A 12,186-nucleotide genomic window follows, 5' to 3' on the forward strand; every position below is an offset into this window, starting at 1 on the left:
CAAAGGTGGGAACTGTTATAAGGAAGAGAGGATTTGAGCATGTGAGTTGGTCTGTAGGGGAGAGTGCAGGAGGATGAAGATTTTAGAATGGGAAAAGTGGGGGTCAGACAGTTAACTGACATTTTAGCTATCTGTCTCTCTGGAGGTATCTGGAGAGGTTGGCTGCTTTTCCTTAGTGGCTGATACTTTCCTATATTATCCTGATTTCCCATCTTATCTGCTGCCCTGTTGCCTTGTTATTATTTACTGAGTTTTCTGGTGATCCTGAACCATCTGGCATCTGTCTGTAAGATCAGGTCTGGGTTCCTTTTGGATTCAGGACCTCTCCCTGTGCCCTGTTAAGTTTGCCACAGACCACTACCTCTATTACCATCTAAGGGGGGGTGGGGTTTACTGCAGACTTATCTAGACTAGGGACTGGGATCTTAAGACAGTTAGGTAAGGATTAGTATAGCTCAAACTCTGTGAAGATTCCTGGCAATGGGAAATTTAGAAATATGGGGTTTTAGGTAGTTGATATTAATGTCAGGGTATTCCAAAATTCCCATCTAACCTTTCCCTATTACAATAAATACAAAATCCATCCCTGTTACTGAGTGGTCTGTGTGTGTCATCCCAGATTCAGGCTTTGCCTGTTGACCTTCCCAAACCAGTTAATCTTCTGATACTGGCCCTATCCTAATCATCTGGTCCCATCTCCTAAACCACCCTCTTATACCCTCCAGTCCAACTCCAATGAAGGACTGAAATTGTTGAGAAAAGCAAGGGGGAAGGGGGCAGTGTCCAGTCTGCCCCAGATACCACAGTCCAAGTTCAAGGAGTCTACCTCTGATCATCGGACCATAGATCTGGTGCCCTGTTGCCTCTGGAACAGCTGTGGAAGCCAAGAATCATTATTCCAGACAATGGCAGAAGAATAGATTCAATATCCAGGTTATTATCAGGGCTGACCTTGAGAGTCAGATGGAGTGCTAGGCACAGATGGTGAGGAGGCAGAGAGGGACAGAAATCAATCCAGCTGGCTGGGTCAAGATGCAGCATTCTCCCTGGGCCTCCTCTTAGTGCTCACTCTCTTCCAGGGACTACAAAGAAGAGATCTGAGTCCTAGAATCTAACTGCAAGATAAACTTAGGTTCTCTTGTGAGGAGGGGCATCTGGGCTTGATTTTTAGGAGAATTCATAACTTGTCTGCAAGTTCTCTGCTACAGAACTTCTTCTCATTAAATACAGTTCAGCTCCCAAAACATAACTCTAGTCATCATTTGTATCCACCCTATTCTTTCTCTTCCTACGCTTAGATCTTAATTGAATTATGATTGAATGAATGAATGAATGAATGAATGAATGAATGAATGGAGTGAGTGAATTAATATTCTCTTTCTTCCCTTTCTGATTAGTACTAATTTCTCCTTTTAGTTCACACTGTGACTGCCAACCATATTTTCTTTTCTCTCTATTTTGACTAAGTATTCTAAACCATGTATTCTTTTTCTTCCTCTTTTTTTTGAAACCCTTACCTTCTGTCTTAAAATCAACAATAGGAGGGGGCAGCTGGGTAGCTCTGTGGATTGAGAGCCAGGCCTAGAGATGAGAGGTCCTAGTTTCAAATCTGGCCTCAGACACTTCCTAGCTGGGTGACGTTGGGCAAGTCACTTAATCACCATTGTCTAGCCCAGTGATGGAAAACCTTTTGAGTTTGGTGTGTCAAAATTCACCAAAAAAACGAGCATAATTCGGGTGGTGTGTCAATTCAAGAAAAAAACATAATTTTGCAATATTTATAGTTTAAATAACAAAAAGTTATAATTATAGTATATAACTATTTAGTAAACCAAAAACTAATTATTTACATTACCTGCTTAGTGACTTCTTTATTCATCTGTCAATTGGTTTCTTTTGTTGGTCTTAATATTATTTAACTTGTGTGGGGTGCCATGAACTAAGATAAGTGAGGAGGATGTGGAATTCTTTAATTAACCTGCCTATTAGTGACTTTTTTGTTGCTGAATTTCATTGGCTAATGAAAATTCATTTAGCCACTAAATCTTAAATTGAAGGTTGGTATTTTGTACACTTCAAGCCCAAGCAAGCATTACTAACTTCATCTGTCAATCTGTTTCTTTTGTTGCAGGGGTTGGCAACGTGTAGCTCCAGAGCCATATCTGGCTCTTTTGAGGGCCAGATATGGCTCTTTCTGTAGGAGCCATAAAGGCAATTTTTTTTCAGGTGCTGTTACAGGAGCATGCACTGTTACAGGAGCGTGCACTATGAGCACTGTACAGTTCTCACAAAATTACATTTTAAAAAATGTGGCGTTTATGGCTCTCACAGCCAAAAAGGTTGCCGACCCCTGTTTTGTTGGTTTTGATATTATTTAATGCTGAGAATAAGTTTTCACAAAAGTACGTAGTAGGGGAAATTGTGAGTAAAGCCATTGCTATATTTTCAGGATACTAAAAGTGTCTGGTAATTGGTTCCAGGAACTCCAAATTTCCTGTTAGTAGTGGCACTCCTCTTGATTCTCCAAGCGGCACTTTTCCAGATTCTCAAGCTTTGACCTCAAGTCAATAAACACCTGAGCTCAGATGCTTTCTTGAAATTCTGCAAGTTGCATCTCCAAATCAACAATTTGCATCCATTGGAAACCATTTAATTCCAATCTACTGTAGACTACTACATCGGGATACTTAATTATTTTCATGGTCTGTTCTAGGCTCCTAAATTGATTAAATCTATCACTGAACTGGTCAAGTAACAAGTCTAAAACATGCTAGTATTTTATATGCAAGGGTTCCATTTCATTTTGCACAGCTGCACTGGCCTTCTCAAAATACTTTGTCACTCAAGGAAAATACTTATATGTTTTAGTTTCTACATCTTGCTTGAAATTTTTAAGTTTAATTCCAGAAGCTTTTATGTATCCAAACATAACGTCAATACTTTTCGCAAAACCTTGTAAATTTACATTCTATTCATTAATATGAACAAAGAGATCTGGAAAAAACATCAGGGTGTTGACCCACTTATCATCATTTTGCTCAGGAAAGTTTCTCAGATCCTTGTCCTCAAGAAATATCTTAATTTCTTCAAAACACTCCAAAAAATGCTCAAGAACTTTGCCTCAGCTCCGCCATCTTACATTATTGTGCATCAACAGGCCACTGGAGGTAGAATCAACCTCCAGTGAAAGTGCAGAAAATTCTCGCTTGTGAAGAGGGTGAGCAGTTATTAAATTAACTACTTTTGTAACAGCTGACATTAAGTCGCTTATGTTGGTGAATCCTGCCTTGGCACATAAAGCCTCCTGATGGATAATACAATGAAAAGGCACAATCAAATGTCCAATAGCTTCCATAAACAATTTGACAAATCTGACTTTTTTTCCCATGTTTGGTGCCCCATCTGTTGTCACTGACACAACTTTAGAGATATCAATGCTTAGATCATAGAATGTTTGTATAACAATCTTACATATTTTGCTTCCTGGTGTACTTGTTTGCACTGATACTAACTTTATCAACTCTTCTCTCATTGTGAGACAATCAGAATATTGACGAATAATGGCCAACTAAGCATGTGATGTGACATCAGTAGTTTCATCAAGAGAGATCGAAAAATATTTACAATTACTTATGTCTCTCTTTAATTGATGTTGTACATTTGTGTTCAGACTCATTATTGAGTTTTTTATGATATTTCTACTGAGTGATAACTCAGATATTCTCTTAATAATTGCATCTTTATTCTGCATATCATGAAATAGAACTGGTGTACATCTTAGGAGAGTTTCTTTAATAAATCCTCCCTCACTGAGTGCTTTTCTATGCTGTGCTATGGAGTAAGCAATATTCAAACTTGCAGATGCTAAATTTGTAATGTCTTTTACATATTTAAGGATGGAATTAGATTAGCTCTTATAAAGGTATAGCTGCCTGGAAATGTATTTCTTCCTTTCATCCTCATTTTTTTAAAAGCTGGGAATGATTAGTTTCAAAATGTCTATTTATATTCCACGTTCTGCTTACTACTGTTTCAGTACATAGAACGCAAAATGATCTGCCATTTTTTTCTATAATGCCATACATCTCAGTCCATGTCTCTTGAAAGGCTTGGCTACTGCTACTACTACTTTCTTTACTTAACCTTGGTTTTTTATTTTGGGGGTTCTCCATCAGGGAGGCAGTGACAGAAGATAGAATTATAGATAGCCTGTTAGCCCTGCAGGGAATTAGGGCTTAACTAGCCTAACTGACCACAAGATGGCACATGCCTTTTTAGGAAAGGGCAGGGTTAATAAGCAAAAATAGGGGTTAATAAGAATGCACAACAGTAATAGTGGTGAAATGGAGTCTGCTCTATGCTGCAAGATGGCATTCCTCATGTAAATTAAGATAGCTGTCACTATTTCTAATGGCGGGAAATGGCACCCATAGCACAGGCCCTCACCTCTCTCAGTCTCCCCCTCACTTATCTCAGTAATGATGGCCAATTAGAAATCCATGACACCCCAGAACAGTAGATTGGATGATGGTTGCTGTGGTTATGTGGTTGCTGGCAATGGCAATCACAGGGCCCCCAGAGATGCGTCCCCCGCTGCATTCTGCTGCTCCCTGCTCCACCAGTCAGAAGTAAGGTCAAAAGTCCCCTAATGGCCCGGAAGTCCCAGAACTAGATGCTCTGTGCCAGAGTTCTGTTGTTTTGGTCTACAGACCTCCAGCACAGAATGTCTACACTACGCTACAGCAAATGTTTCATCCTCAGCATGTAGCCCCATACTTCTCTGTATGTAGCTGCATGTCATTGAAAATGGCTACACGTGTCATAGGTTTGCCATCATGGATCTAGCCCTTACCACTCTTCTGCCTTAGAACCAATACATAGTATTGATTCTAAGGTGGGAGGTAAGGGTTTTTCTTTTTTTTAATCAATAATAGTTATTGGTTTCAAGGCAGAAGAGGAATAAGAGCTAGGCAATGGGGCTTAAGTAACTTGCTGAGGATCACTGGAAGTGATCTTCTTTAATGTGGGGACATGGAAAAGCCAAATCATGAATCAAGTCCATTCATTCAAAGCTAACAGTGTCTGCCCATCTCATACCTATCACTTTAGAAGTAGGATTCATTGTGGGTTTGGAGTCTCTTTGTTCTTCTGTCATTGAAACAATTCCTGAAACTATGCCTTTACCATGAAATCTTCTCAGTTTAACTGAAGGAAACCTAGTGGTTTCCCCAATCCTCACTCATCCTGGAAATTAAGCTTGTTTGGTTATTCTCCCCAATCTCCTTGACTTTCTTAAGCCTGGGCCATATGTCAATCAAAATAAAATAAATTAGATAAACATTTGCAAACTAACCTAAGAGACAGAAATTTACTACTTATAAATAAACTCCCAAAGAAAAAACAAAACAGGTCCTGATTGAATAAATATAATTATTAAAAATATAAAGCTATAATTATAATAAACAATTAGCAAAGAAATTAAAATCGTATATTTAAAATATTCATCATAACCATGTCAGATTCATGCCATGAATAAAAGGATTGCTCAACATTAGAAAAATTATAAACCTAATAGATTACATTTATTACAAAACCAGTTTTTAAAATCACATGATTAAATCACCAAATGTGAAGTGTTTGACAAAATAGAATAGTTATATTAAAAACACAAAAAGTAGAAGAATAAATGGACTTTTCCTTAATATTATAAATAGCATCTAAAATAAGCACCATCATTATTTGTACTGGAAAAACACTAGAAGCCTTTCTAGAAAGAGAAGGGACAAAGCAAGGACACCTATTTTCACCACTATTATTTCATATAGTTTTATAAATGCTACCTATAGCAATAAAAAAAAGAAAAAGGAATTGAGGGAAGAAGCATACACAAAAAGGAGATAGTCATCTATATTTGAAAATCATATTATGATTAGAAAATACTAATAAAATTGATTTTATTAATTTGTACCATCAGCAAAGTAGTATTTATATAAAATAAACACAAATAATCAGTATTTCTACATATTACTAACATATATCAGCAGAAGATAGAAAAGAAATGATTGAAGATAATTACCAAATGTACAAAATATGTGGAAATCAAAAACAACAAAACATCATATAAATAAAGGAAGACAAATAAATGAATGCTAATTATAAAAAATTTTTTATTAAATGTCTACTTTGCCTCTACACAGGACCATGGGAACCTTCCATCTGACTTGCAGGTGAAAACTTCTATATCTGTTGTATCCTCAATTACAAAAAAAAAATCTAATTAATTGACTTTTCTCATCATTTTGTTAATTAATATTTTAAGTTGTAATTGTGTGGTTTATAATAAAAGTCACAGTTATTAGCTGATTTGAATAATTTTTATTGATTTATTAAGTTATTTGGTATAGGAAATATTAATCACAAGATTAGATAAAATATATATAGTATGGTATGTTCAAAATATGACATAATAGTAACAGGAATAAAATTTAAAGCCTCTGCATTGCTGAAAGTGTGTATATATTTCCCCTTACCTTGCCATATACTTTGGAGGTTATGACATAAGGAAACTGGACTTCTAGCCCTGTAGTTTCATGATCAAGTCACCTGGGAAAGGGAGAGGACAAAAGGGAGGGAGTGCCCTACTCATCACCCCTGTTTATCATCCCTATCCAGAACCCCTGTTCAGAAAAATGTTTGACCAGTATTGAATCACCGTCTATGTCTATAAAATCTGTAAGACCTAAAACTTTGGGTCTCAGACCATACTGGGAGTCTATAGACCCTGGCTTTTGTAACCTGCAGCTCTCACAATAAAATCACCTTTGCTCAGATCTTTGACTAATTTTTTTTATTTAACAATTGAATGAGCCCTTTGAAAGGAGGCATTATCTTACTTTTCCATCAGTAACCACAGTGCTTAGCACAGGTTTTCTTGCACAATAAGTTCTTTTAATAAATCTTTTTTCATTCACTTACAGGATGAGGGGAGTAATAGAAAATAAACCTATCAAGGTAAGTTAGAACTAGATTATAAAAGACTTTCAATTCTAGAGTAAACTATATGTATTTTCTTCTATAAAGAGCTACTAAAGATTCTAGAAAAAGGCACTGATATGCTCACTCTTGTGCCTTAGGAAAATAATTTTCTTAATTCCATAGGACACAACTTAGAGAGAAGAGAAACTGGAAAAATAGTACTTCAGGCAAAAGGAAATGAGAGCCTAAACTAGGATAGCAGCCAAAGGAGTAGAGAAAAGAGGATAAGTTCATGAGATAGGCTATTGAGGTCATGACACATTGCTTGGGTCCTCTGTTGGCAGAAGAATCTGATCTGGATAAACAGGGTGGTTCCTATATTTAGCAACTTAAAAGCCCTTCTTCAGGACACATCATTCCTTTCATCTCCATTTAGGTACCCACGTGCCTACATTATCTACCCATGTCAAGTCCTGACATATGTTTATCTCCTTCCTATCTCTGTACCATCTCCCAAGTTGCTCTGGAAGTCTGCCTGAAGCTTCAATAGAAGAAGATCCTCTCTAGGGAATCATAGTGCCATAAATATGTTACTGAAAAGTCCCCAGATATTTACAAAAATATAAATTGCCTAGATTAACAGCAGAAGAAATAGAATACCTAAATAATCCCAAATCAGAAAAAGAAATTGAACAAGCCATCAAAGAACTCCCTAAGAAAAAATCGCGAGGGCCTTTTGGATTCACAAGTGAATTCTATCAAACATTCAAAGAGCAACTAATCCCAATACTATACAAATTATTTGATATAATAAGCAAAGAAGGAGTCCTACCAAATTCCTTTTATGACACAAATATGGTACTGATTCCAAAGCCAGTAGATCAAAAACAGAGAAATAAAACTACAGACCAATCTCCCTAATGAACATAGATGCAAAAATCTTAATAGAATACTACCAAAGAGACTCCAGCAAGTGATCGAGAGGATTACCCATCATGATCAGGTGGGATTTATACCAGGAATGCAAGGTTGGTTCAACATTAGGAAAACCATCCACATAATTGACCATATCAACAATCTAACAAACAAAAATCACATGATTATCTCAATAGATGCTGAAAAAGCCTTTGACAAAATAAAATACCCATTCCTACTGAAAACACCAGAAAGAATAGGAATCAAAGGTCCTTTCCTAAAAATAATAAATGGTATATGTCTTAAACCATCAACAAGCATCATATGCAATGGGGATAAATTAGAAGCTTTTCCAATAAGATCAGGAGTGAAACAAGGATGCCCATTATCACCTCTATTATATAACATAGTACTAGAAACACTAGCAGTAGCAATTAGAGAAGAAAAAGAAATTGAAGGAATCAAAATAGGCAATGAGGAGACTAAGCTATCACTCTTTGCAGATGATATGATGGTCTACTTTAAAAAATCCTAGAGAATCAACTAAGAAGCTTGTAGAAATAATCAACAACTTTAGCAAAGTTGCAGGATACAAAATAAATGCACATAAATCATCAGCATTTCTATACATTTCCAACACATCACAGCAGCAAAAGGTAGAAAGAGAAACACCATTTTGTAAAAGTGAAATTTGGGGAATGCCATTCTAAAAATATATATATTTCTATGGACAAGGGAAATGTATCAAAACTACATTTCCCATGATCCAACATGGTCCAACTGATTTCCGTTTCCGACGTCTTGACGCAGGGGAGAGCTTAAATCTCCTGGGTTAGGAGGGAGTGGTCTCTTTGGCGAGTAGGCGCTTCTGGAGGCGGCAGTTTTGAATGCTTACAAGCACGTGGTCTAATGATTTTATCTATCAACATGGCTTTAATTAAAATACTAATTTATATATTTATACCAGCCTTTATCATTTTTCATATTTATCAATTTAAAATCACCCTAGACGATATAAAATACTTAAGAATCTATCTACCAAAACAAACACAGGAATTATATGAAAACAACTACAAAACACTTTCCAAACAATTAAAACTAGATCTAAACAATTGGAAAAATATTCATTGCTCATGGGTAGGACGAGCTAACAAAATAAAAATGACCATTCTACCCAAATTAATTTACCTATTTAGTGCAATACCTATCAAACTACCAAAAAACTTTTTTACTGAATTAGAAAAAGTTCATTTGGAATAACAAAAGATCAAGAATATCAAGGGAAATAATGAAAAATAAATATGAAGGAAGGTGGCCTAGCAGTACCAGGATATTAAACTATACTATAAAGCAGCGGTCATCAAAATGATATGGTACTGGACTTCCGGGTTAAGATGGCGGGAGAGTAAAAAGCAGCTCTTAACCTCTCCTGACCGAAACACACAAAACTCCTCAAGGGGACATAAAAACAAGTCCAGACGAACGGAGGAACCCCACAACAGGGCACAGCATGGAAGGTACGTGGAATCGAGACATTTTCAGGCTATAAAGGGCTCTCACTAAATCGCGGGCTGAGCAACCGCCCCACCCCCACCCCCTCCACACACAAAATCTATAGCTCTGAAGCCAGCTAAAAAGAAATAGAGCAAGTTTGGGGCACCCATCGAGTCATTGGCAGCTCCGGGGCCTGTTCCTGAGAGCAGCAAGATTTAGGACCCCAATAAGCCAGAGCTTATTGAGCGCGAGGGCAGAGAGTGGACGCCCAGCGCAGAGCGCACAGGCACTGGCGGAGGCGTGGGTGGAGGCAGACACAGCCAGGAACTAAAGCTCTGAAAACCTGAGTGGGGAACCAGTGCAGACCGGTATACGACTGTGGAAGCAGCTCCCTGAGACTTGTAAAGGAACCTCCTGCAGAGGATGAAGCAAGGGGGTCCACTAGGGGGCTTGACCTTGGAAAAAACCAGAACTCAGACCTCAGGTACCAATAGACCGCGGACAGACACTGAGCGCGAGGATAAACCTGAGAAGCTGCTGGGCTAATGATGGCTACCCAACCTCAGGAAACTCAGAAGAGAAAGAATAACAACAAGAAAAAGAAGCCTTAACACTCGACAACTTTTACACAGAGAAAATCCAGGCAACCAAGCAAACAGAGGAGGAGAACAAACAAGCATCCGGACCCTCCTCAAATAAGGAAAACTCCTCACAAGTTATGGAAGAGTTCAGAACTGAGATTTTGAGGAAAATGGAAGAGATCTGGCAAGAAAATAACTGTTTAAAAGGTAAAATCTTGCAATTGAACACCAGAAATGACCAGATTGAAAAGGAATTCCAGAAGATTATGGCCGAAAACCGAAAGATTATAGCCGAAAATCAATCCCTAAAGGCTAGAATCGAGCAATTGGAAGCTAACGATCTCTCAAGACAACAAGAACAAATAAAACAAAGTCAAAAGACTGAAAAAATAGAATGAAACATGAAATATCTCAATGAGAGAGTGACAGACCAAGAAAACTGGTCTAGAAGAGACAATTTGAGAATAATTGGTCTTCCAGAAAAACCAGAAATTAATAGAAACCTGGACTCCGTACTAAAAGAAATTATTCAGCAAAATTGCCCTGAAGTACTACAACAAGAGGACAATATAGACATCGAAAGGATTCATAGAACACCCACTACATTCGACCCAGAGAAGAAATCGGTTAGAAATATTATTGCCAAATTCAAAAGCTTTCAAGCAAAAGAAAAAATCTTACAAGAAGCCAGAAAGAGACAATTCAAATATCAAGGAACACCAATCAGGATCACACAGGATCTGGCAGCCTCCACGCTAAAAGATCGCAAGGCTTGGAATATGATATTCAGAAAGGCAAGAGAGCTGGGCCTGCAACTACGGATCAACTACCCATCAAAATTGACTATATATTTCCAGGGGAAAGTATGGGCATTCAACAAAATTGAAGAATTCCAGGTATTTGCACAGAAAAGACCAGGGCTAAATGGAAAGTTTGACATCGAACCACAAAAATCGAGAGAAACCTGAAAAGGTAAATAAGATACAGAGGGGAAAGAAAGAAAACTTATAATTTTTAAATTTGCCTTTTTAAGGGCCTCAGTGAGATCTAATTATCTGTATTCCTATGTAGATAAATGTTATGTTTAATTCTCTGTAGTGAACTCTATTCACTATTATAACATTCACTATTATAGTAATCAGAAGAATAATTCACAGGGTGAGGATGGAACACTAAATAATCTAAGATGGCGTGGGGGATGGGAAAGAGGGGGTAAATAGCAGGGAACACCAAGAGAAACTTGAGTGAATAAGAAAATAGAATATTCTATTACACACAAAGAGGGCATGGGAGGGAGAGGGGACAAATACTATTGTAAGAAGGAGAGGAAGAGAGCATTAAGAGGTAATAATCAAACCTTACTCTTAGTGTAATCAACCCAGAGAGGGAAGAGTAGCTTTATTATCCATTGGGATAAAAAACTCTATCTAACCCTACTGAGAAAGTCAGAAGGGATAAACAAAGGGGAGCAGGGGAGTGGGAAGGTCAAAAAAGGGAGGGGAAAAGGGGGAGGGAATTCATAAGGCCTTTAAAAACAAAAAGAGGGAGAAAAATAAGGGAGGGGGTAGAAAGGGAAGTTAATCAAGGGAGGGGATAAGGGATAGGGTCTTAATAGCAAACCACTGGTTTTAAAGGAAATAGTTTAAGGAGAAGGGATAGGAATGGGGGAGGATTTGAAAATGTCAGCAAATGCACAACTGATGATTATAACTCTGAATGTGAATGGGATGAACTCGCTCATAAAAGGGAAGCAAATAGCAGAGTGGATTAGAAACCAAAATCCCACCATATGTTGTCTACAAGAAACACGTATGAGGCGGGTGGACATACACAAGTTTAAGGTTCAGGGTTTGAGCAAAATCTTTTGGGCGTCAAATGAGAAAAAGAAGGCAGGAGTGGCTATTATGATTTCTGACAAAGCCAAAGTAAAAATAGATATGATTAAAAAAGACAGGGAAGGTCATTACATCCTGATTAAAGGCAGTATAAACAATGAGGAAATAACACTGCTCAATATGTATGCACCAAGTGGCATAGCACCCAAATTCATAAAGGAGAAACTGGCAGAGCTCAAGAAGGAAATAGATAGTAAAACCATACTAGTGGGAGATCTAAATATTCCTCTGTCAGATCTAGATAAATCAAACCGAAAAATAAATAAGAAAGAGGTAAGAGAGGTGAATGAAGTCCTAGAAAAATTAGATCTAATTGATATGTGGAG

Source organism: Gracilinanus agilis, chromosome 4 (genome assembly GCF_016433145.1).
Source record: "Gracilinanus agilis isolate LMUSP501 chromosome 4, AgileGrace, whole genome shotgun sequence".
Lineage (NCBI taxonomy): Eukaryota > Metazoa > Chordata > Mammalia > Didelphimorphia > Didelphidae > Gracilinanus > Gracilinanus agilis.